The sequence below is a fragment of the Stenella coeruleoalba genome, assembly GCF_951394435.1.
Source record: "Stenella coeruleoalba genome assembly, chromosome: 9".
In the NCBI taxonomy this organism is placed as follows: domain Eukaryota; kingdom Metazoa; phylum Chordata; class Mammalia; order Artiodactyla; family Delphinidae; genus Stenella; species Stenella coeruleoalba.
In genome coordinates, this window is record NC_137155.1 from 65,746,649 (window position 1) to 65,774,132 (window position 27,484).

At 37.0% G+C, this 27,484-nt stretch overlaps 1 protein-coding gene across 16 annotated transcripts in view; it reads left to right on the plus strand.

Moving 5' to 3' along the window:
- DNAJB9 (DnaJ heat shock protein family (Hsp40) member B9) overlaps positions 1-27,484 on the plus strand; it is a 714,883-nt gene that overhangs the window by 311,196 nt on the left and 376,203 nt on the right. For all 16 annotated transcript variants that reach the window (XR_013829608.1, XR_013829609.1, XR_013829610.1 and 13 more), the window contains one exon: positions 2,557-2,650. The gene's annotated coding sequence lies outside the window, so the exon portion shown is untranslated. The remainder of the gene's footprint in view (positions 1-2,556; positions 2,651-27,484) is intronic.

Sequence of the window (27,484 nt, forward strand, 5' to 3'; positions counted from 1 at the left end):
GATAGATCTAAAATGTTATTTCCATTCATTTAAAAAGCCTCTGAAATATAAATAACCCCAGTGTGAATGGTAGGGCACTTAGCCTATCCAGTTCCTTTGTTCGCTAATGACTGCAAAAGTTCACTCTCACCTGCAGAGTCATAAAAGTTTACAGATAATAACAATACATGAACAGCCTCTCTGCCAAAATTCCTTGACCATGTCTTATTTTATTGATTCTACCCTCTAAATGTTCTACTAGAGGAAGAATGAATACGGATATTTAACAAGATTTTAGGAGAAATCAATATTAATGTATTTAGCAGCTGAGTTTAATTTTTAAAAGGGAAAAAGTCTGCATTAAAAAGGCTAAAGCTTAGATTTATTTGTATGCACTGAGGAACAGTTGGAAAGGAAGGGTGTTTTGAAGTTCAGTCAGCCGGACAGATCACTGGAGGGAGCTCTAACTTCACCACAAAACCAGAACTGAGCTCTTTCTTTGTTCTTAAATTTCACATACAGCCGATGCCCACCCGCCCCCCCCCCCAATAAAATCAATAATAAATACGAAAAGTGTCTGGAAAGGAAAAATGTGTTTTGGGGGGCATCACATGCCACATTTGCTTACAAATAAAGACAGAACCACTATTCAGAATTGGCAATAAACAAGTCAAAAATACAATATATATATAGTTAGAGCCACAGTATATACTTTGTATGAAAAATACTTTGAAAAATATACTTTAAAACTCTCCACACTATCGCACCTCACCCCCATTATAATAGTGTAAATCCAAAATGACACCAATCTCAAGGCCAGCCAGGCAGAATCTGGCTTTGGTGTTCACAGAATTCACACAAGCTCTTGAGTACTTTATACGGGAGGAGACTTTGTAAAGGCGTGGGTGATATCTTGGGCCCGTTCTTAGCAACATCACAACTGTTTCTGTGTTGGACCAGCTTTATGAAGGGCATTTACTTTTTCAGAGGCTGAGTGGTGTGCTTAATAGCACCCTGGATTGGGAACCAGAACACCTAGATTTTCAGCACTGCTGAAATCCTAACTATATGTGAGCCTGTGGGCTTTATCATCTTCACATTCCTGATGAAACAGAAATATGAAAAGGTTGAACTAAGTGATTTCTAAAGTCCCTTCTAATTTTTAAGTATGATCATCGAGTTAAAATTGTTTATTTGCTTTTTCAGTACGAACTGACTCTGATTATCATATATGTTCATAGAGAGTGATATTTAGAATTCACTTCTGTCATTTAGAACCCCCACCCACCCCCGAATGCTGTGTCTATCTTAAATACATTTTCCAAGAGTTTTCCTACACCTTCCTTCTTATATACCCTTCCTCCTCCTTCCATTGCTTACCTGGTCCTTTTACAGTTGGCTCCAGCTAAGAAGCAAATCTGTACTAATATTCTGAAAAAATGACTCTCAGTATCTTCAGGATCAGGCCTAACCTGGTAGGAATTCTGGGGACTTAAGCAGGCTATAGAGCAGGGTCTTCTGGTAGGGATTTGTTCAATTAAGGTGTTACCTCGAGCCAAGTACATAGTTTGCAGGACCCAGTGCAGAATGAAAATGCAGGGTCCCTGCTCAAAAAATTATTAAGAATTTTCAGATGGTGACAGCAGACTATTAAACCAAGCCAAGGGAACTTACGAACGTGAGGCCATTATGTCATAGTATGTGACTACACAGGTCACATACCCAGGCAGCCATTCGTGCCTGGAGTGGTGGGAACCCTGGGTTCAGTTTCACTGGTGCATAGGACTGAGTTTGACTCCAAAAATATTATCCATTGAAAAAAAAAATCCAATACAAATAAGGTAACATAAAAGCAAGCCACTCCTGCCAACTTATTTTTTTAAAGGTGACAAATGGTTCCAACAAAGAAGCTCTGATTATGTTTGGGCCAAATCCTTAGAAGGATGATCAGTTAAATAGTTTCGGAAAAAGCACTGTGGAAAGGGAAGGTGTTGAAATCATATGATCATTATGTTTATACCAATTAAAATTTTCATTCTGAGAAGGTGTAATGGTTTCTTCCAAGTAGTTTCAAGAAATTGGAAAGCCAGATGGAGATGCAAACAGTGGCACAAAGACTGACAAGAAGTTTCCTTGAGGGACTGGCGAAGTGTAGGGAAAAGATGCTTTCAAAAGGCTAGAGGCATTAGTTTACCTCTACTTCCCAAAGCTTTAAAATAAAGTTTGTAATAGATCAACTGTATAATTTCTTCGTGTTTTTTTCTAACATTTTATTTTTGTCTGATTCTGTTATTCTAGTGGGGAGATTACCTTGGCAATGCATACACTGTATTGTAACCTTTGATGGAATATTTGTGGTTTCAAAACAAGTTCAAAGCTATTTTTTCCTTTCAACAATAGGCATTAGTCAGCATTGATTGACTTTATGACAGTGTTCCTTGGCATTCATTTTTATTTGAGCTCAGAGGTCCAAGTAAATTGTGTTAATATTTTAGGTAGCATCTTGTGATTTGCATTGGCTGAGATCTGGAACAAGACAATTCACATCTGTGAATTTGTTTTTTCCTCTCTACACAGCACAACTTGGTGGCATCCTGACTGCCTCAGAGAAGCACCATCATCACCTTTGAGATGGAGTCTTAGAAGGCTTCTTCCAGCCAGTTGTAAGCAGGTAAGTTTGCATTAGGGCTTCTGCTGCCTTCTTTCCCTCTTCCCCAGGTTCTGAGTCTCCTACTCCTACCCTCATCTGTGAACAGAAGCTTATACTTTTAGACTTTCAAGTTTTCCTTCTCCTACAGTAGTCCTCTTTCTCTCTTGAGTTAAAAACTAGCCAATCTGCTGAACTAAGTGTTATTAGTTTGTCTACTGGTGGATGACTATACACATAGGTGCACTTCTAAGTACTATGTTTGCTTTTCCTTCGAGCCTGCCGCTATGAGATAATTTAAGCCAAGTGAGAGTCAGAAACGTAGAACTATGTCATGAGGAAGGCCAGAAGGAGAGTTGACTTGGGTAAGGAGTGATAGATATATTGTGACCTTAAAATAACAAAGTTGCTTACTTTCTACCATAAAGGCAATCCTAATTCTTAGATAGTATATCTCATCCTTTTAAGGGTGTGTTGGACAACCAAAGATAATTTAGAGAAGCTAAAATTTAGGAATCTGAAAACAGTCCTTAATTATGGCCTTTGCATTCAATTCACAATGAAAGCAGATTGAATTTAAACTTCCCAATAACATAGCCCTCGGGGCTAATGCTCTTGGAATAAATTTAAAATGAAACTGTTTCATACTGAAATCCATTAGTCATTTCTTTAGCAAACCCTCTTAGGTAGGGCTCCTTTAGCCTACATTTCCTGATTCTGCTGTACTTTATGATGTTATGACTAGGTCCCAAAGAACACTGTGGAATGCAATCTGCAAAAGCACTTTTTACTTAAAATTTTAAAATCAAAAATGACTGGAGAAAAAACATGGTAATTATAGCTTAACATAACAATGCAGAGCATACAGCCTGCAATGTAGTAGTTTCAATCACCATTATTATTAGCACAGTTTTTAGTAGTCATTAGTTGCTGAATTTTTAAATGTTTTGTTTATTAAGATAAAAAATATATTTTTATTTATGCAAAAGATGCCATCGAATCAGTTTTCCAAAGGTGGTGAGGAGTTAGTTTTCTCAGTATCACAAGATCTTTCCTCAGGCATGCTGCAGAGAGATATTTCACTTACAGCTAAAATCCACCCAATTGCATAAGGAAACAAAGGACATTTCTGCCCAAGGATTTGGTTTACACTGTTAATTTGGAATCATTTTAGACTTATAGAAAATTTGCAAAAATAATATAGAGAATTCCTATATACCCTTCACCCAGCTTCCCCTAATGTTAACATATTACATAAACATAGTACAATGATCAAAACCAAGAAATTAATATTGGCAAAATGCTATTAACTAAACTATAGATGGTATTTGAATCCCAACAATTTTCCCATTCATGTCCTTTTTTTTGGTCACAGAATCCAATCGAGAATCCCACATAGCATTCCGTCTTCAAATCTACTTAGTCTCTCCCGATGTGTAAAAATTTCCTCAGTCTTTCCTTGTCTTTCTTGATCAGAGTCATATTTCAAACAGGATTTATTCCTTTGAGTTGAATAATAATGAAAGAACAGAAAAATCCCCAACATTTGGGAACTTTAAGAGAAAAATTATATGTTTTCTTAGAAATCTTTCAAATTATTAGAGTGTGCTTTGCTAATTTTAAATGTATATATTTAAAATTATGAATTAAACTCTAGATGATTTAAATATTTTAAAAATATTTTTGAAAGAAAAAATTTTTTTCTGCACATTGCTGTTTTGTTTTTTGTTTGCAATGACCTGTCTTGAGCAGTTTAAATCTAAAATAAGACTCCTTTGGGAGTGGTTTTTGGATTTATAATTTAGAAGAATTTTTACAGAAATGGAATTAGGATAATTGCTCTATGGCCTCTTTGGCTTAAATTAGAAGGAAATTCTATTAATTGTGTGGTATAAATTTACTCCTTTAAATAGCTTAAAGTAAATTTCAGAGTAGTAGTAGTCAAATTTCAATGTAGTCAAATTCTGCATGTAAATACTTGTATATATTCTATGTTCCTAACTTAAGTTTCTGAAAACATTATTTATATATATAATTTATATATATAATTGTATATATAGTCTGTATATATATGTAGACTGTATATTATATATATATATATATAATTTGTATATACATGCTTGTGTGTGTAATTCTCTGCAGCATTGTTGAATGCTTTACTGAGAACACATGAAAAAAATACATATTTTTCAATAAGAGCTATCTCATGTAGCATAAATGCACTTCATCAGCTTGGAGAACAAACAAAGGTCACAATAATTCTTTTTAAAATAAAAATTAATGTGACTGTCCTCCCACTTTACCACTCAAAGTATGTCCTCTCTCTGCCCCAGGGACAGAGAGATGTCCTCATAGAGTCTGTCCTCATAGAGCATTCCAAATCCTGAGGAGGCTCACCCATAGTTCAGCCCCAATCTGACCTCACTTTCATTGGTGTCTAAAACCCAGGTGTGGCTCCTTGAATCTGAAGCATGCCCAGGTATAATCTTAAGCCAATGCTTTGGATTGGATCACCTCCCTGTCAAGCTGGGGACTCTCTCCACATCCTCTTATACCACTCCTGAAAGCTGCAGCGTTCACAGCCAAGGGAGCAGTTTCTCTGTTCCTGAGGCATCATCTAAAGTACCACATCTGGTTCCTAGGACCTTGCAGAAGGAGAACTAGAGGACTCAAACCAGTGCCACATAGTGCCACCTTTACGTCAGGTGGTTTCGTAATGTCTGCTGATGTCCTTGTCTACTTAGTGTTCACTGATAGTACCATCTTTTCTTGAGGTCAGTGTTTGCATGTGTGGAGGGGGTTGCTGAGCTAGAGAGAAGGAAGTCTTTCCTCACCATGTTATGTTCACTGTGCTCACCCTACCAACCTTCAGTTGAGTTTCTGGTACCATTACCTTTGCTGTTCTCATACCAGAAGAGTGGCATAACAAGGCTAGACCCATTAAAGGAGTTTCAGAATCAAGGATAGGGCCCATGTATTACAAAAATGTGGTCTATTCAGTAGAAAAGCTATCCAGGCTTGTCAGACATGTTCATCTTTTTAAAAAAATATTTATTTTTATTGAAGTACAGTTGATTTATAATGTGTTAGTTTCAGGTATACAGCAAAGCGTGTCTGTGTGTGTGTGTGTGTGTGTGTGTGTGTGTGTGTGTGTGTATGTATATATATATATATATATATATATATATATATATATATATATATATACACACACATACTTTTTCAGATTCTTCTCCACTATAGTTATTATAAGATATTGAATATAGTTCCCTGTAATATATAGCAGGTCCTCGTTGTTTGTCTATTTTATGTATAGTTGTGTGTATCTGTTATTCCCAAACTCCTAATTTATCCTTCCCCCACTTTCCCCTTTGGTACCCATAAGTTTGTTTTCTATGTCTGTGAGTCTATTTCTGTTTTGTAAATAAGTTCATTTGTATCATTTTTTTAGATATATACATTCCACATGTAAGTGATATCATATGATATTTGTCTTTCTCTGTCAGAATTACCTCATTTAGTACGATAATCTCCAGGTCCATCCATGTTGTTGCAAATGGCATTATTTCATTCCTTTTTATGGCTGAGTAATATTCCATTGTATATATATACATACATCTTCTTTATCAATTCATCTGTCAATGGACATTTAGTTGCTTTCACGTCTTGGCTATTGTAAATAGTACTGCTATGAACATTGGGATGCATGTATCTTTTTGAATTGGAGTTTTCAGACGTGTTCATCTTTTTAATGATGAATTTTAACCTCTTTGGGTTAAAATATCTATATCTATCTATATAGATAGATAGATATAGATATTTATACACACACAAACACATACAAGTACAGAGAGCTGGAGGGATACTATAAAAAAATGTAGGATACTCACTTGTGAGTGGGTTGTGCTGACAACCCAGTATGCGAGAGTTCATTTAAAATAAAGGTGTCCTGCAACCCATTAGAGGGAAGGATCAAATCTTGAAACAAGGACAAGTTCTTCAGGTCATCATTGTTCAGTCAGTGTTCCAGATTTTCTACATAGGAAGAACCAAAGAAAACAGTCTTACTGGAATGGAGGGAGGGGTTGGAGGAGAGATATCTTGAAGCTGCATTTACAGAGCATCCTCCTCCACCTCCTTCTTTGATTCTCTTTATTTGGAGGTGGTTTGGGAATAGATACTGAAGGATTAGATTATATGGAGGCAGAAAGACCCTGCCCCTCAAGGAACTTCTTGGTAATCCCAAACCACAATGCAATCTCTCTGCTTACCTTACACACAGAAGTTATTGTTGAATTTCTCTGCAGCTCAAAGGCTTTTTGCAATTAAGTATGAAATTTTTTTGGAGTAGAAACAAAACTAGGATGTTAGCTCCAAGAGGGCAAAAATTTTGTGTTTGTTCTTTGCTCTGTTTCGAATTCCTAGAACAGTGCATGATCCATAGTAAGAACTGAATAATAAGAACTGAATATTGGGGGGATTGGTTCAAGATGGTGGAGTAGAAGGATGTGAGCTCACTCCCTCTTGTGAGAGCACTGGAATCACAACTAACTGCTGAACAATCATTGACAGGAAGACACTGGAACTCGCCAAAAAATACCCCACATTCAAAGAAAAAGGAGAAGCCACAATGAGATGGTAGGAGGGGTGCAATCACAATAAAATCAAATCCCATAACTGCTGGGTGGGTGACTCACAAACTGGAGAACACTTATACCACAGAAGTCCACCCACTGGAGTGAAGGTTCTGAACCCCACACCAGGCTTCCCAACCTGGGGGTCCAGCAATGGGAAGAGGAATTCCCAGAGAATCCGACTTTGAAGGCTAGCGAGATTTGATTGCAGGACTTTGACAAGACTGGGCGAAACAGAGACTCCACTCTTGGAGAGCACACACAAAGTAGTGTGCACATCAGGACCCAAGGGAAGGAGCAGTGACCCCTTAGGAGACTGAACCAGACCTAGTGTTGGAGGGTCTCCTGCAGAGGCAGGGGGTGGCTGTGAGTCACTGTGTGGACAAGGACACTGGCAGCAGAAGTTCTGGGAAGCACTTATTTGTGTGCGCCCTCCTGGAGTCCACCACTGGCCCCACCAAAGGGCCTGTAGGCTCCAGTGCTAGATTGCCTCAGGCCAAACAACCAACAGGGAGGGAAATCAGCCCCACCCATCAGCAGACAAATGGATTAAAGTTTTACAGATCTCTGCCCACCAGAGCAACACCCAGTTCTACCCTCCACCAGTCCCTCCCATCAGAAAGCTTGCACAAGCCTCTTAGATAGCCTCATCCACCAGAGGCCAGACAGCAGAAGCAGGAAGAACTACAGTCCTGCAGCCCATGGAACAAAAACCACATTCACAGAAAGACAGACAAGATGAAAAGGCAGACACCTATGTACCAGATGAAGGAACAAGATAAAACCCCAGAAAAACAATTAAATGAAGTGGAGTAGGCAACCTTCCAGAAAAAGAATTCAGAATAATGATAGTGAAGATGATCTGAGACCTTGGAAAAAGAATGGAGGCAAAGATTGAGAAGATACAAGAAAGGTTTAACAAAGATGTAGAAGAATTAAAGAAAAAACACCTAGAGGAATTAAAGAACAAACCAACAGAGATGAAGAATACAATAACCAAAATGAAAAATACACTAGAAGGAATCAATAGCAGAATAACTGAGGCAGAAGAATGGGTAAGTAACCTGGAAGACAGAATGGTGGAATTCACTGCCGCACAACAGAATAAAGAAAAAAGAATGAAAAGAAATGAGGACTGCCTAAGAGACCTCTGGGACAACATTAAACACACCAACATGTGCATTTCAGGGATCCAAGAAGGAGAAGAGAGAGAGAAAGGACCTGAGAAAATATTTGAAGAGATTATAGTTGAAAATTTCCCTAACATGGGAAAGGAAAGACCACCAAAGTGCAGGAGTCACAGAGAGTCCCAAGCAGGATAAACCCAAGGAGAAACATGCAGAGACATATAGTAATCAAACTGACAAAAATTAAAGACAAAGAAAAATTATTAAAAGCAACAAGGGAAAAATGACAAATAACATACAAGGGAACTCTCATAAGGTTAGCAACCAATTTCTCAGCAGAAGCTCTGCAAGCCAGAATGGAGTGGCACAATATATTTAAAGTGATGAAAGGGAAGAACCTACAACCAAGATTACTCTACCTGGCAAGGATCTTATTTGGATTCAACAGAGAAATAAAAAGCTTTACAGACAAGCAACAGCTAAGAGAATTCAGCACCACAAAACCAGCTCTACAACAAGTGCTAAAGGAACTTCTCTAAGTGGGAAACACAAGAGGAGAAAAGGACCTACAAAAACAAACCCAAAACAATTAGGAAAATGGTAATAGAAACATACATATTGATAATCACCTTAAATGTGAATGGATTAAATACTCCAACCAAAAGACACAGGCTTACTGAATGGATACAAAAACAACACCCATCCATACGCTGTCTACAAGAGACCCACTTCAGACCTAGGGACACATACAGACTGCTAGTGAGAGTATGGAAAAAGCTATTCCATGCAAATGGAAATCAAAAGAAATCTGGGTAGTAATACTCATATCAGATAAAATAGACTTTAAAATAAAGAATGTTACAAGAGACAAGGAAGTACACTACATAATGATCAAGGGATCAATCCAAGAAGAAGATACAACAATTATAAATATATATGCACCCAATATAGGAGCACCTCAATACATAAGGCAACTGCTAACAGCTGTAAAAGAGGAAATCGACAGTAGCACAATCATAGTGGGGGACTTTAACACCTCACTTACACCAATGGACAGATCATCCAGACAGAAAATTCATAAGGATACACAAGTTTTAAATGACACAATAGACCAGATAGATTTAATTGATATTTATAAGACATTCCATCCGAAAACAGCAGATTACACTTTCTTCTCAAGTGCACACAGAACATTCTTCAGGATAGATCACAGCTTGAGTCACAAAGCAAGCCTTGGTAAATTTAAGAAAATTGAAACTGTATCAAGAATATTTTCTGACCACAATGCTATGAGATTAGAAATAAATTACAGGGGAAAAAACCCGTAAAAAACACAAACACTTAGAGGCGAAACAATACGTTGCTAAATAATGCGGAGACCACTGAAAATCAAAGAGAAAATCAAAAAATATCTACAGAAAAATGACAATGAAAACACAACGATACAAAATCTATGGCATGCAGCAAAAGCAGTTCTAAGAGGGAAGTTTATAGCAATACAATCCTAACTCAAGAAAAAAGAAAAATCTCAAATAAACAATCTAACCTTACACCTAAAGGAACTAGAGAAACAAGAACAAACAAAACCCAAAGCTAATAGAGGGAAAGAAATAATAACGATCAGAGCAGAAATAAATGAAATAGAAACAAAGAAAACAATAGCAAAGCTCAATAAAATTAAAAGCTCTTTCTTTCAGAAGATAAACAAAATTGATAAACCTTTAGCCAGACTCATCAAGAAAAAGAGGGAGAGGACTCAGATCAATAAATTTAGAAATGAAAAAGGAGAAGTTACAGTGGACACCACAGAAATACAAAGTATCATAAGAGACTACTACAAGCAACTGTATGCCAATAAAATGACAACCTGGAAGGAATGGACAAATTCTTAGAAAAGCACAACCTTCCAAGACTGAACCAGGAAGAAATAGAAAATATGAACAGACCAATCACAAGTAATGAAATTGAAACTGTGATTAAAAATCTTCCAACAAACAAAAGTCCAGGACCAGATGGCTTCACATGTGAATTCTAGCAAACATTTAGAGAAGAGCTAAGACTCATCTTTTTCAAGCTCTTCCAAAAAATGGCAGTGGAAGAAACACTCCCAAACTTATTCTACAAGGCCACCATCACCCTGATACCAAAACCAGACAAAGATACTGCAAAAAAAGAAAAGTACAGACCAATATCACTGATGAATATAGATGCAAAAGTCCTCAAAAAATACTTGCAGCCAGAATCCAACAGCACATTAAAAGGATCATTCACCATGATCAGGTGAGATTTATCCCAGGGATGCAAGGATTCTTCAATATATGCAAATCAAACAATGTGATACACCTTATTAACAAATTAAAGAATAAAAACCATATGATCATCTCAATAGATGCAGAAAAAGCTTTTGACAAAATTCAACACCAATTTACAATAGAAACTCTCCAGAAAGTGGGCATAGAGGCAACCTACCTCAACATGATAAAGGTCATATATGACAAATCCACAGCAAACATCATTCTCAATGGTGAAAAACTGAAAGCATTTCCTCTAAGATCAGGAACAAGACAAGGATATCCACTCTCGCCACTATCATTCAACATAGTTTTGGAAGTCCTAGCCTCGGCAATCAGAGAAGAAAAAGAAATAAAAGGAATACAAATTGGAAAAGAGAAGTAAAACTGTCACTACCTGCAGATGACATGATACTATACATAGAGAATCCTAAAGATGCCACCAGAAAGCTACTAGAGCTAATCAATGAATTTGGTAAAGTCCCAGGATACAAAATTAATGCACAGAAATCTCTTGCATTCCTATACACTAATGATGAAAAATCTGAAAGAGAAATTAAGGAAACACTCCCACTTACCATTGCAACAAAAAGAATAAAATACCTAGGAATAAACCTACCTAAGGAGGCAAAAGACCTGTTTTCAGAAAACTATAAGACACTGATGAAGGAAATTAAAGATGATACAAACAGATGGAGAGATATACCATGTTCTTGGATTGGAAGAATCAATATTGTGAAAATGACTATACTACCCAAAGCAATCTACAGATTCAATGCAATCCCTATCAAATTACCAATGCCATTTTTTACAGAAGTAGAAGAAAAAAATCTTAAAATTTATATGGGGAATAAAAGACCCCGAAGAGCCAATGCAATCTTGAGGGAACAAAATGGAGCTGGAGAAATCAGACTCCCATACTTCAGACTATACTAAAAGCTACAGTAATCAAGACAATATGGTACTGGCACAAAAACAGGAATATAGATCAATGGAACAGGATAGAAAGATCAGAGATAAACCCACACACCTATGGTCAACTAATCTATGACAAAGGAGGCAAGGATATACAATGAAGAAAAGACAGTCTCTTCAATAAGTAGTGCTGGGAAAACCGGACAGCTACATGTAAAACAGTGAACTTAGAACACTCCCTAACACCATACACAAAAATAAACTCAAAATGGATTAAAGACTTAAATGTAAGATCAGACGCTGTAAAACTCTTAGAAGAAAACATAGGAAGAACACTCTGACATAAATCACAGCAAGATCTGTTTTTGCCCCACCTCCTAGAGTAATGGAACTAAAAACAAAAATAAACAGGTGGAACCTAATGAAACTTAAAATCTTTTGCAGAGCAAAGGAAACTATAAACAAGACGAAAGGACAACCCTCAGAATGGGAGAAAATATTTGCAAACGAATCAATGGACAACAGATTAATCTCCCAAATATGTAAACAGCTCATGCAGCTCAATATTAAAAAAACAAACAACCCAATCCAAAAATGGGCAGAAGATCTAAATAGACATTTCTCCAAAGAAGACATATGGCCAAGAAGTACATGAAAAGCTGCTCAACATCACTAATTATTAGAGAAATGCAAATCAAAACTACAGTGAGGTACCACCTCACACCAGTAAGAATGGGCATCATCAAAAAATCTACAAACTGGCTTCCCTGGAGGCGCAGTGGTTGAGAGTCCGCCTGCTAATGCAGGGGACACAGGTTCATGCTCCAGTCCAGTAAGATCCCACATGCTGCAGAGCAGCTGGGCCCATTAGCCATGGTCGCTGAACCAGCATGTCCGGAGCCTGTGCTCTGCAACGGGAGAGGCCACAACAGTGAGAGGCCCACGTACTGCAAAAAAAAAAAAAAAAAAAAATCTGCAAACTACAAATGCTGGAGAGGGTGTGGAGAAAAGGGAACCCTCTTGCATTGTTGGTGGGAATGTTAATTGATACAGCTACTAAGGAGAACAGTATGGAGGTGCCTTAAAAAACTAAAAATAGAATTACCATATGACCCAGCAGTCCCACTACTGGGCATATACCCAGAGAAAACCATAATTAAACGAGACACATGCAACCCAATGTTCATTGCAGCACTATTTACAATAGCCATGTCCTGGAAGCAACCTAAATGCCTGTCGACAGACGAATGGATAAAGAAAATGTGGTACATATATACAGTGGAATATTACTCAGCCATAAAAAGGAATGAAGTCGGGTCATTTGTAGAGATGTGGATGGACCTAGAGACTGTCATACAGAGTGGAGTAGGTCAGAAAGAGAAAAACAAATATCGTATATTTTTGCATATATATAGAACCTAGAAAAATGGTGCAGATGAACCGGTTTGCAAGGCAGAAATAGGTACACAGATGTAGAGAACTAATGTATGGACACCAAGGGGGGAAAGCGGGAGAGGGGGGTGATGGTGGTGTGATGAATTTGGAGATTTGGATTGACATATATACACTAATATGTATAAAATAGATAACTAATAATAACCTGTTGTATAAAAACAATAAATAAAATTTTAAAAAAAAGAACCAAAAATAAAAAAGAACTGGATATTTGTTCTTGAATGAACTTGTGTATTTAGCCGCAAATTAGTTAAATTAGTCAAATGCATTATCTGGGCTTCCCTGGTGGCACAGTGGTTGAGAGTCCACCTGCCGATGCAGGGGACACGGGTTCGTGCCCCGGTCCGGGAAGATCCCACATGCCGCTGAGCGGCTGGGCCCGTGAGCCATGGCCACTGAGCCTGCGCATCTGGAGCCTGTGCTCCGCAACGGGAGAGGCCACAACAGTGAGAGGCTTGCATACTGAAAAAAAAAAAAAAAATGCAGTATCTAATTCATCATGGCAGTTCTTGCAATAAAGCATTTTACAGTCATTAGGATGGTTTATACCAGTATGTATTGTCATAGAAAAATGTTTATGATTTAGGAAAGATAAGTAAATGTCTTATTTGCATAAATTATATTTATTTGTAAATTACTTTTGAAAAATATATATCATTTGAAAATTATGTAGGTGCATATATAGATGCAAAGTCATAGACTTGGATGTAAATAAAATAATTCTTAGGTGATTGTATTCAGATTAGTTGAATGTAACTAGTGGAATTCAAATGAAATCAATAGAGGTGACTTAAAAAATTAATAGTTGGAAAAAAATAACAGTGGTTGAATGTCAGCATTCAATATTATTTGTATTAATATTAGCTAAAATTATTAAAATCGAGCCACACCAGTGGTAGAAGTTATTGGAAATTATGGCATTAAAAAATAAAAAAAGCAAGCACACTCACTTCTATAGTTGAACAAGTTACAAAAACTATACAAATGGACAAATGATATTGAAAAAATTACCGATTTTTTCCCCAAGCCAAGAAATTACTGGCTTTTTGGTAAAGATATGAAATTATCTTATAGATAGAGTTAGCATCAGTCACCCTACTTGACTAATGTGTAAGATGGATAACAGAGGGGATTTTCAAGGTGCCCCGTGCATAAGACAAATATCTCATACTTTTTGGGTTTATATATATTTGTGTTCAACCCTATCTCCCCTCTAGATCAAGGAACATGATACCAGCACAGGATAGGCAGTTAATAAATGCTCATTGAATGAACTCATGATTGTTTGGGTTTAGTGGGAAACAGTGGTACAGATACTGAAAAGTAGGGGCAATGGGAATGATAGTAGCAGTATCATGGACCCAAACTTTGTGTGGTGGTGTAGACAAATTCAAAAGATCCTCACCTTTCGCTGGCTTTTGAAAATTGGATCTTGTATAACTTTTATCTGTACCCAAACTTAAATTGTTTTGTCTTCCATTCTTTTTGGCAATAAAAGTTTTTTCCTGCAAACTCTGGCTCAGTAGAGGAAGTAAAACCCTAATTCTACCTCACCCTCCAGCACCATCAGACGCTAATAGAGTTTTACGTACGGGATATATCTCCTCATCATTGTATTGAATTTTTAGAATTGCTTCCTCAGTGCAGTTGTAAGGCTTTGAAAAGTTCTGTTTGTAGAGTTGGTGATTGGGTAACATATTTCGAGTGAAGTTGTAAAGAGTCCATGAATAAAAAAGAGCAGAAGAGAAGAAAAAGATATAGATTGAATCTAAGGATGTTAAAATGCAATTTTAGCTTTTTCTCTGATAACAGGCTCTGCCTTTGGTTTCTTTCTACATTTGAATGAGGTACATGGAAAACTGAGCTACTTTTAAGAGAAGGCTACACTGTGATTGTTTCTTTTTTCTTTTTCTTCATTTCTTCTTTCCTTTTTAAAAAAAAAAATAATATAGGCAATCTTTTCCAAAAGTTGATGTCTTGAAGTAAATACTATACTTCTCTTCTTACGGTGGTTTGACTCAATGCTTCAGATTGGCAAAGAAGAAATTTGTACTCCATCTTCTTGTGTTTTTACAGCTTCGTTTGCATAAATGTGCAATTTATGTAGGGGTTGATGTACTGTATTGAGAAATTCAGAGACAGCTGCCAGGGCCATCTTGCAGGGAAACTGTGCTGAACCTGAAATTTAATTTAAATATTTCATTTCATTATCATAGATTGCAGTGTTGGTAGTAAACTCTCCCTTCTTTAGAATCAGCACTAATCCAATCCATGAAAATTCAATTGCCCTGTCCACAAATTTTGTGACTGAAAGCAGGGAACTGCAGACTTTGCAATGTAGATTGCCTGAAAGAATACTTTTGACTTCTTTCTTAGAAGGAAGAATCTTCGTCTTAGGAATTCAGGTAATAGAATTCAATTAAATTAACTAAAAAATTGTGCTTATTAATGTTCTCCTGCTACATCACCAGACATAAATGCAAGTCAGCTGACATCTTTCACTTTCCACTAAGCTTTTTGAAATTAACCATTTTTGTTAAGTTTAGCTGCTGCAATTAACTGCTGATTTCACCTCTGCATGGGCCTTGCTTCAGATGGTGTTAGGGATATCAACACCATTGAAGTCAATGGCACATGCTGGTGATTAATAACTACTTCGTTACTCAGAAAAAGGCTTCTCTTCGTTAATAATGATTATGGAAAATTTCCTATAAAAATATTATTTCTAGGACTTCCCTGGTGGTCCAGTGGTTAACGTGCCATGCTTCCAGTGCAGGGGGCATGGTTGGGGAACTAAGATCCTGCATGCTGTGCACTGCGGCCAAGAAAAAAAAAAAAATTTTATATATATATATATATATATATATATATATATATATATATATATATACACACACACACATATACATATATATGTGTATATTATTTCTACAAATACATGCATAGTTATTAGCTAAGATTGTAGGCATTATTAGAATCATGAGAATGTCAAGACTGCAAAAATACATTATGGTTTCCTTGATGTAGTAAAAACCATTGTTGCAATTATTGTTTGATTAATGTATTAGGAGAGTGTGGCTTTCTCAATGCTCACCCTCATTTTGGTTTAGCTATGAATATTAGCAAATGCTTTTTGAAAATAATACTTTAACCCCTAAGAGTAATTCTGGTCCAAAGAGAATGATTTGAAGCTGATGAAGTCATTGTGTTTTTCACACAGCTCATGCTAACTTATTCAATCTTTATGTCTAGTTGCTTATAGCTCAAAGACTACATTAATGGCACATCAAATCGTCCATCAATGAAATAAATGCATGCACATACATAAAATTATGCTCACATCCCTGCTCAATCTTACATACAAATACAGTGGATATGACATATCTTTTGGAAAAAAAATTTTTTTTTCTCTCCTCTAAGCTAAAAAAGGGCTAAATTGACGCTTTTATTTTTAGAATTGAATGGGTTGTGCGATCACCTTCATCTTGGACCTTGAAATTTCCATAATCCTCTTCTCTTCTGGGTTTGAGTAGAGAACATATTGATGGATTCAATATTCAATCCTGAAAAGACCCCAGGGGAACAAATGTAGTCAGAATAGACATGTAGCTTATCAGTGCTTAGCTTTCCTCCTAAGATGAATCAGTGCCTGTTTGGTCACATGGAGGTTTTTAGCCATGGAAAGCAAATTCCTTCACTGTCTTTATTGGGGATGGACTCTGTCTGCATATTCATGACATTGAAATTCTAATGTAAGATGCATCTCATCCCTTCTGAGTTTGGGCCTCCTTTCTGCTGACAGTGTTCATATTAAGTTTGGAAAGGATTTGCCATTGTTTTTACTTCTGTTTTTTAATTATTTTTATTGCCACATAATTTTGAAATTTATGGGCAACATTTAAATCAGTTGTAAATGGCTAGAATTATGAAGTAATAAAAATAAGTAAAAACTGCTTCATATTTTAAATTTGTTCTTAGAGATAAAAGAAAATAAGGAGGTACCGAAAGGGTCACAGCTTGGAAGGAGGTAACAGTTTCTGCCTTACAGTGCTATTTTCCCACAGGTGAAAAGTAGAATGGATCATATGGGGGTCACCAGTCATGGACTACATTTGATTAATATTGTCTTCATTGAGAGGACTCACTGTACACAACATCCACGCTCATGAACAATATTCTATTGAGAGTGGGTGAGACTAGATGAAGGCCACAGGCATGAAAGTGTGTGTGTAATATCAAAAGTTGATATTAAGCTTCTTATTCTTAAGAAACTCATACTTTATCGTGCAAAACAATATACATAAAAAAAATAAAGACCCAGATCAATATTAGTGGTACTGTATTTACAAGTGCTAATGGTTTGATTAAAAAAAAAAGTACTAAAGGGATTCAGAAACTGGAGAGATAGGTGTGGTCTGGGGTTATTCAGAATATGCTTTTGGAGAAAGGTATGGTTTGCTCTGCATCTGAAAATATTTGTTAAGGGAAAGGAGAATAGGAGGACATTTCAGCTGGAGAATAAACTTGTAGAGATGAAGACTTTGCTGTATCAAAGTATAATATGGAGGGTTTTTTTGTTTTTGTTTTTTTTTGTTTGTTTTGCGGTACGCGGGCCTCTCATTGTTGTGGCCTCTCCCGCTGCGGAGCACAGGCTCCGGACGCGCAGGCTCAGCGGCCATGGCTCATGGGCCTAGCTGCTCCGCGGCATGTGGGATATTCCCGGACCGGGGCACGAACCCGTGTCCCCTGCATCGGCAGGCGGACTCTCAACCACTGCGCCACCAGGGAAGCCCAGAGGGTTTTTTTTTTTAATGCAAGTGAAATGAACTTAATGCATAGCAAATTAATGCTAATAAAAATAATACTGACAAACAACCAATATTTACTGAATGGTTTCTATGGCCCAAAGCATTGAGCTAAGTGCATTACACGGATTATCTCTTGTAACCCATTTTTTAAGATTGACAGCAACATATTGGAAGACTTCACTTTTGTACTTGAGTCCCTTGGCAATAGGAACTAATGTAAATCTTAAAATATTCAGTGATTTGATTTGGATGAGTGAATGTGAGATGGAAAAAAGGCAAGAAGAAGAGCTGAGAGATTACTCTGAAAATCTGAGTGTTAATGAATTGTACCATTCTGCATGAAAATAGTGGATTTATCAGTGGTGTTCTGGTAAATATTTAACAGTTGACTCTCCAGGGGGGAAAAGCCCTGATTTGATAACTTGCCACTTTCTGTGACGTAAATACTTTCACAATGACTGAATTCAAGCTGCCAATTCGAGGTCAACTGGCTCACCAAACTCCTGACAGCAACAGCTGGCTTTTGTCAGTCAGTATGAGCTGGCTCTGCACACCATCAAATTAATCTCAGACATAGAGAAAGTGAAGAATGAATGACAGTTGGATGGTTTGGCTATGTGGAATAGAAGAGACTGTATCAAAAGTGGCATCCAGTTTTATAGCTTCAAGGAATGACAACCTGGGTGTCACTGCCTTCTAGGAGGGCAAGTCTAGCTGTGCCTCAACTGGGCAAGAGTCACGTAGAGACAGCTCTAGTAGCTCCTTCAGGCAAGTATCTGAGGGTTTTACTTGCTTGGAGGAGAAAGTTTTCTGCCTGGGTGACTAGGGGAGGCACGTGATACTGGGGCAACTAGAGGATGGTGTGGCAAATGTGCCTTGGTCCAGTTCAAGGATTAAGTCTGAGCCATCAAAGTAGAGAGGCTAGAGACTGATTTGAGAAGATTTCTTTTTCACTGAAGGGCCCCATGAAATGTTATCTATTTCTCCTGGAGGAAGGATATGGTGTAGAGTAGGGAAAAGAATCATTCTTTCAAGCTGTGCACATCCCTGTGGCACTGTGAGAGCCTCAGAGACATGGGACACTTTCTGGAGAGTCCTAGAAGTGTTTAGGGGAGTCGGAGAAACTCTCAATCAAAGTGAAGTCCTATCTTTGCAGATACAAAATGAAATTTGGATGTTAACAAATATGCAAGTTTGTACCCAAAGGCTACTGAAGCCTGGGAAATTTGGACAGGGGAAAAAAGGCAAAAGGTGTGCATGAACCTAATTACGTTACATATGAGATGATAAGCAAGAAAATTTGTCTTGTAATGCAGCTGAAGCTCTAGTGAAAAGACCAGAAGTAAGGAAGGGAGATGGGAGTCATCACCCAAAAGATGACACTTCTTGGCTGGAATCCAAATCAGGGAGAGTGTAGAAAGGAGATCAGATTGTCTCTGGTGAAGCCCACAAGAACATATCACAACATTCTAAGTGAAATCAATATATTTCACCAGTCCACAATCCTGAGTGTGTATAATAGATAAATTCATTTTTCCTGGGCATGCCTTAGAAACAAACATTTCTGTGCCATGCTCATTCAATTGCTAGTTACAGATCTTCATAGGTTTCTAAATTCCTCCTGACTTAACGACATTTTTGGTAAGCAGGGTCAGGCAGCAGGCATGCCATGCCTGTACTAAATAGTCCATGTGCTGAGATAGAATGCTTCTGTCTTTCTACTGTCTGAAGACTTCACAATGCATTGTGTCCTCACTGATGTTTTGGTGGCAGATGGCTTTTATTGTGTTTGAGCTGCAGGGATGATTTAATTTCCTTATTCCTTTGAAGGAATTTCTTATTCTTTAGCATTTTTCTCTTTCTCCTTGTCCTGAGTGAGCTCAGAGCCAAGAATTTACATCTTTCTTCTTTTCCTTCCCCCTTTCAGCAATTATTATCAGTACAGAGCTTTTCCTAAATGTTCCAATCCCAAACCATACTGTAAACCGTCTTTTCTTCTTGCTGGCCAACTTCTCAATGTTTGATTAATACATTTGGCTTAAAATTTGTATTTCCCACTCAGTCTTCTGCTAAAAGTATGGCATAAGATGACACACACACACACACACACACACACACACACACACACACACACACACAGTTCCAGCTGAAATGGCTAGACTTACTGGTGTTATTTCAATATATAAAGTCCATGGAGAAAAATAGTGGTTCCATGCCCCCTGCCCACTCACCAAAGGAAGGACTTAGACTACATTTATCTCTGTTGATCTTATCTCTGAAACCCATGGCCTGAGGCCACTGAATTTAAGTTTTAAAGTTAAAAGTATTAAGGAGAATAAATAAAATTTCAACATGCACAAATCTGGTACATAGATTCATTGCATTTTCACCTTCACACTTCATTTCTTTACTTTTACATTTCATTTCTTTAGGTTTTAAGATTTTTGTTTGCATTTATGTTACACTTTATAGGTCTTCTTCAAAGGAAATATGCTTCCTTTGTGTTTATTGATATCTCCTAAAGATTAAAAATTTTGCTCAATCTCCTACTATCATTCCAAACCATGAGAATGATCTCAACTTTTGCTTTATGGATTTGAGGTTTGCTTCTTCCTTCTCTCACATCCTTAAGTTTAAATTCATGATTTTTTCCCATATTTATTTATTTAAATTATATAGTTCATGCTCTTATTTCTAAATCTTACCTTCTATTTCTAACCTTTTTTTTTTTTTTTAAGATGTTGGGGGTAGGAGTATAATTATTTATTTATTTATTTTTGCTGTGTTGGGTCTTCGTTTCTGTGTGAGGGCTTTCTCTAGTTGTGGCAAGCAGGGGCCACTCTTCATCGTGGTGCGTGGGCCTCTCACTATCGTGGCCTCTTTTGTTGCGGAGCACAGGCTCCAGACGCGCAGGCTCAGTAGTTGTGGCTCACGGGCCTAGTTGCCCCACAGCATGTGGGATCCTCCCAGACCAGGGCTAGAACCCGAGTCCCCTGCATTAGCAGGCAGGTTCTCAACCACTGCGCCACCAGGGAAGCCCCCTCTAACCTTCTTTAGATTGGCTTCAACCTCCTTATTTTCACTGCTTCCATCTCTCGCACTCAACTGGATTCTTTTTTAGTATATAAACATTCTCAGTTCTCTCCCACCTGCAGAAATATCCTTTCTCTTGATGCTGTCAACACTTTGCACACTCATCCACTTTTCTTTCTTTAAGCCAAACACCGTATAAGTAGTCTGGCTTCACTGTTACCATTTTCCTACTTTTCTCTAATTCCTCAAGTTTTTACAGTCTTGTTTTGTGCTCCCATCACATTACCTAAGTATGTAAAAAAATAAGGAAACAAACAAATATGTAAACAAATGCTCTTTTGGAGATTATAATGAGCTCCTTATAACCAATCAATATCATTTCTTAGTCCTTGTTTCCTTTTTCTCTAAAACGGTAGGATTTGACACTACTAATAATCCTAATTCTGAAATTCTCTCCCCACTGGATTCTACAGGTCAGTTCTATCTTGGCTCCCTTTCTACTTCTCTGATCATGACTCTTAGACTTTGTTCTCCAGTCTCATATACATTTTCAATGGGATCAGTTCTCTGGCTCTTTTTTTCCTCTCTCTTTCATTTAGTTAAACAATGTTTCATTTAGTTAAATGAATGCTTATTAATCACATATTATCTGTAACTCCTTTGAGTCTGAGGATGCCTTGGGGTACCACTGTGGTCCTGTTTGAGGACAATGGAAAACCATCTTGTTCCAAGAAATCTTGAGAGACTTCTAGGACCTTTCATTATGTGTGAAATTTCCATCCTTCTTTACTGCTTTTGGCTGAGGAATTTATGATCCTTGTTGAAATGCAAAAAATATTCTCCAATAGGCCTCATACATTGTCAGCCAGGTCTTTGGTCAAAATAGAAAAAACCAGATGGTCAAATTATCTAACAGAACACAGATCCAGAGGCATGAAATACAGGACAGTTATAGTCTAATGAGGTAAGGGAGAAAGGTGAGAGAATATTGGGTAATGGGAGGCGCTCCCTAGAAAGGTAAACAAGTGGTTTGCCCCCTGGCTGGCCTTGGAAATGCCTAATTAAAAAGACACAAAACAAATATTGTAAACAAATTCTCTCAACTGGATAAGCTTAGCATTTTGAAAACAAGAGTTTCTTTGCAGAGTATGTATTCCCACTGCTGTTTGTTTTTTGTTTGTTTGTTTGTTTTTCCTGAATTCTCTCATAGTTCTTGGTAAATGAATCTGAGTCACAAGAGATCAGCTCCCTGGAGGTGCTTAGTCTAATTAAGAACAATAATAAAAATCTCCATTAAAGCCTTTACTCTGAGAAAGCCATTAGGAAACTACCAGAGTGACAGCAGTTTTTCTTCCAAGTTCAAGTGTTTCCTTTTACTCTAGTGCATGATTATAAATAAATATTCCTTGATATCCTACTAAATATCTCTGGATGGACCATAAACTACTTTGTAATATAAATGATTTACTAGACTAACACAAAAGGTGATTTTTGCTTATCAATGAAAAATGATATAAATTTAGCCCGTCATTTCTAATAAAACATTACTATTTTCATAATATGATCTGGAATTTGGTAGTCTTCGAAGATGTTGTACAAAACACTTATGGATTTAAAAAAAATTAAAGAGCTGTAGTAACAGAAACTCTTTATTTTATAGTATTAACTGAAAACTACCAGCTTCATAGTGTTTTCTTCATTTTAAACTTGCCTTCTGTTCATACTACTTCACCATAGATTCACCAGTGGGATTTTACTGAGTTAGAAATTCTTTGTTATGTGGGGTTCTTACTCTGATATTTATGTGGGGATTTTGAGACTACATATCCTAGCATCTGCCTCCTTGACTATGTGCATATTAAATTTAATAGAACCTAGTCAATCCTTACCAAAACAACAATCTTATTTTCTGCTTTCTATATTTTAAGGAGAATAATGCATTTGCAGAACATCAGTAAGTAAAGAGCCTTCCTGAACAAGCACAAGAGTATTGATTATTTAAGGATTATTCATATAAAGAACAAACGTTTTAGCATTGCCAGAAAAACCAGCAGGGGTTAGTTTGCAGATGATGCTATTTATGGCATTTATAGTTCTCTGATGCCTACAACTTTTGTTTGCATACCTCTGCCATCACAGCACCTTCATCCTGCCAACCACTCAGATGCCCAGAGCTTCCTGGTATAAACGGGGTGGCCTCCGTGCTCCTGATTTTCTCACTTTCCTTCTATCCCAGATTTGCTTTTTTTGTGTGAGTCTTTCTCTCTGTGGGAGATGGGTATTAATTTGTGGTGCTTATACAACAACTAATATAAGGACATCACAATTCCCGCCTAACATTTACGGCTTTGGCTTCAACTACTGAAAGGAGTTTCAGGTATTCATCATAGGTTAGTAGGAGAGATGTTTTGGGCTTGGGATCTTTCTTATCACTTTTTTTTTTTTTTTTTTTTTGCATTGCGGGCATCTCACTGTTGTGGCCTCTCCCGTTGCGGAGCACAGGCTCCAGACGCGCAGGCTCAGCGGCCATGGCTCACGGGCCGCTCCGCGGCATGTGGGATCTTCCCGAACCGGGGCACGAACCCGTGTCCCCTGCATCGACAGGCGAACTCTCAACCACTCTTATCATTTTTGATTTCAAATTTCCGGATATTTAAAGGCACTTAGAGTAACTAATTTGAAGATATAAAATAATTTAATGTTTTTTGAAAACCTTTTATGTAAGTCATAACAGACTTTAAAGATATATAAAAAGTATAAGTTTTTATATATTAAACTTTACTGAGTTGTAATTGACATTCAATAAAAGGCATATATTTAAAATGTACAATTTGATAAGTTCTGACATATCTATATACCCATGAAACAATCACCACCATCAAGATAGTGAACATATCCACTACCTACTAATGTTTCCTCATGCCCTTTTGTAATAAAACTCTCTTACACTACCCTATCATCTGCTCCGTCCCCCACCTACAACCAAACATTCACTGGTTTGAAAAGCTAAGACTTTTTCATACCAGACTATGCTTTGTGGTCAACACACTTAATAAAATCATGAGAATTCCCAACCACAAGTGTACCATTTAGGGTTCAATTATTTGTCCTTGACAAATTGGGTTAATCTGGGTCTGCCACGCAACAGGAGGGCTATTCTAGAGCACCACTGTGAATGGTCAGATCTGTATTGTGAATGGTGACTTCAACAGTTTAGTGGTGAAAAGAAATGAGAACAAGAATTATATGCAAGCAGAGACCTGAAGCAACAGCTTCTGAACCTTCTTAAGACCCTAAAGCTTGCATCATGGTTTCAACTGGTGTTTGCAACTCTAGCTGCACATTAAAATCGCCAAGGGAGCTTTAATTAGTTAAATCAGAATCTCTGGTAGGGACTGAGTCTTGGGATTCATAAATAGTATTTATAAAACTTCCCAGGTGACTCTGATATGCAGTGACAGCTGAGAATCATTGCTGGTGTTTTACTAATAATTAAGTGTTCTTTTTCTAGAACCGGTTTCAGGTTTAATTTTCTTAAGGAGTTCACCCAGAATTGATCATTCTGTATTACCGTTTTCTCTTAGGAGGTTGTCTTACTCTGGTCAGGAAGCGTTTCCTCAAGGAACAGTAAATGTGACACAGAAAAAAAAGAAAGATATTAAAAGTATTTATTTAAAAAAAAAGTAAATGGTTGTTGTTTAGCCACGATTTTGATTTATCTTCCTGCCTTATAATAATCTACAAATTCTAATCCAATTCTGCTCAATTTTACCTTTCCTTTACCGTTTTCTGTTTCAATATGCATGAGAGGCCACAGGAAAATGTGGCATGTTTAGGTGCCGCGCTCCCTCATGCCTCTGATCTCTCTCTTCAGTGTCTCCACTGGGAGTCACTACCGTGTCTCACTATTGTGTCTTCAAAGTGGCTCCTAGCCCTCTATTCTGCCCCATCCCTGGGTCTTCCCTCTCTGCTCTCTGACTTATCCTGACTCCTTTGCTCCAGGAAAATACCCCTATCCTCTCTCCTATTTTTAATGTCCACTGGTTGCTAGATATCTTTTCAAATACATGTATTTATGTCAATGGCTGCCAGTATTTGAACATGGTATCTCAGGCAAGCTACTATTATGTTAATCTCAGCCTTTCGCGGATGATGCCATGACCTAAAGAACTAACTTTATTTTTTTAATAATACGTTTTATTTACTTTTCATTGAAGTATAGTTGATTTACAATGTTGTGTTAGTTTCTTGTGTACAGCCAAGTGGCTCAGTTATAAGTATATATATATCTTTTTCAGGTTCTTTTCCATTACAGTTTATTACAAGATATTGAATATAGTACCCTATGCTATACAGTAGGACCTTTTTATTTATCCATTTTATATATAGTAGTTTGTATCTGCTAATCCCAAACTCCTAATTTATCCCTCCCTCCCACTTTCCCCTTTGGAAACCATAAATTTGTTTTCCAGAACTAACTTTATAGTGGGAAATTCCTGTTTCTGTTTCAAGCTGGTGGGAGAAAAATTTGAGAACAGGTATGCCAGCCTGTGGCCTCCATATCATACCATGGACTAGAGTTCCCTTGTACCTCTGTAAACAAAAAAACCCTGCTCTGTCAGTAGTGTCACCTTTACAGTGTGTTAAGGGACATTAGTGTGCCTACCTCTGAGAAAAATGAAGCAGCTGAGTGATAGTGAAACACTGATGCTTCACTGTGAATTAATGGTCCAATGTCATTTTTCAAAGTACTTTTATGACTGTGGTGCAACAGGAAAACATTTCTGCTCAATGACCCTTGAATGCAAACTTCCATTTGTGAGGCTACTGAGTGTTTTAGCAGATTGGGCTCTAAATTAAAGATGTAGGAATTGATTTTTCTCAAAAGGATTTTATAGTTTTGTGTTTTTTCCCTCCCATCTCTATTTAGCTTCAGATACTTGTTAAATGCAGGAGTTTGTAGAAGAAAACACATCTCACTATTGTATATCATTCATGATAGATATGAGAATGATTTTTTATTGTCCATATTATAGACTCACTTCTAGAAATTAAAATTGCATTTAAAGTGATATAGTGAAAGGTAACTGCAATATTATATGTTTATGAATCACAAGTTTGCCTTATATTTGCTTTGTTTCTTTTAGGAGAATTTTATTAGCACATGTAAAAGTAGCTAAGAGGTAAAACACTTTCCTTTTGTTTACATGTAACTTGGGAAACATTTTTACTGCTGACCATAAATTGAAAAACTGTGATAGCCATGATTAAGTCAGTCTAACATAGAAATGTGTTTTGGGCACCTGCTACATACACAGCACTGTGATAGAGATGTGGGGATATAATACATTATATCTAATTGGTATGATTAAAGAATTTAAAATGTATTAGAGAAAAATGTGGGCACAACTATGATTGAAATAAACTTCTGCTATGATAGTAGGGCTAATAAATTTTCATGTATTTGGCATCAGTAAAATTCCTACAGATTCAAATGTTTAAGGAAGCTTTCAAAATGCCTAATTTGTCAATAGGAGTAAAAGGAATAAAAGCAGAATAAAGATGACCTAAAAGTTAAGACACCTAGGTGAACTGATAACTACCTAGTTCACTTAGGTAATTGATGAGCAATGGCTTTAACTTTTAAGTTTCCTGAGACCTAAAGCCCTCCAGTTTTTATTTTCTGACAAAGAAAAGACACAGTTTATCTACAAAGATATTTTTATGACAGGGCACTCAAATAGGAATATATCTCAAAGGCCTCAGTAGAGTGAATATCATACTGGCTAATAAAATCAACTACAGTCTTACAAACAGCAGGAAAAGTAAGTCCACAGAAATGATTCTAGGTTATAACTATCTAACTGTGAGACTAAGAACACTGCTTGAACTAAAGAAAGATTTATATCAGGAGTTGAGATCATATAATACAAAGACATTTTTCAATTAAAAATTATATCATAAAATATTACATGTATTTGAAATAAATTTAAATAATAAATAACATGAAATTAAAGTGAAATTCTCCCTTCTCTTTTTTTCCCAACCCTCAGTTGTATATCACATAAGTAATGTATTTAACCCTTTTGGTTTCCACGTATGGCAGTTAGCCTCAAAATACTAAATGCTATTCTCATAGAGCTATTTATTCACTCAATAATTTTGATAAAGTCTAATATCTTCTCACTATGACAGAGGAGATATACTATCCCCTCTTTTAATCTTCTCCCAATGTTTGTTAATTACCAGTTTTTATTTCAGCTGCATAATTAGAAAAACTAACCCTCTAAAAATTGTGAATCAGTATATTGTACACCTGTAACATTGTACAGCAACTATAGTTCAATTAAAAAAAAGACTAACCCCTGATTCTTTAATATCAATACATATTGGAGTGTCTCTTGAATCTCAACATCACAAAGTGAGGAATTTGGAATTTCTACTCATCTGTCAAACTCTGCTCTAAACTCCATTTCTGTTGTTACGGCATTACTTGTACATTGCCAACAAAATATTTTCCTACGCACTAAACCAGTGCTGCTGGAAGAGATTATTCCAAGTGTCATGATAAAATTCACCCTCTTTCCTTACATCC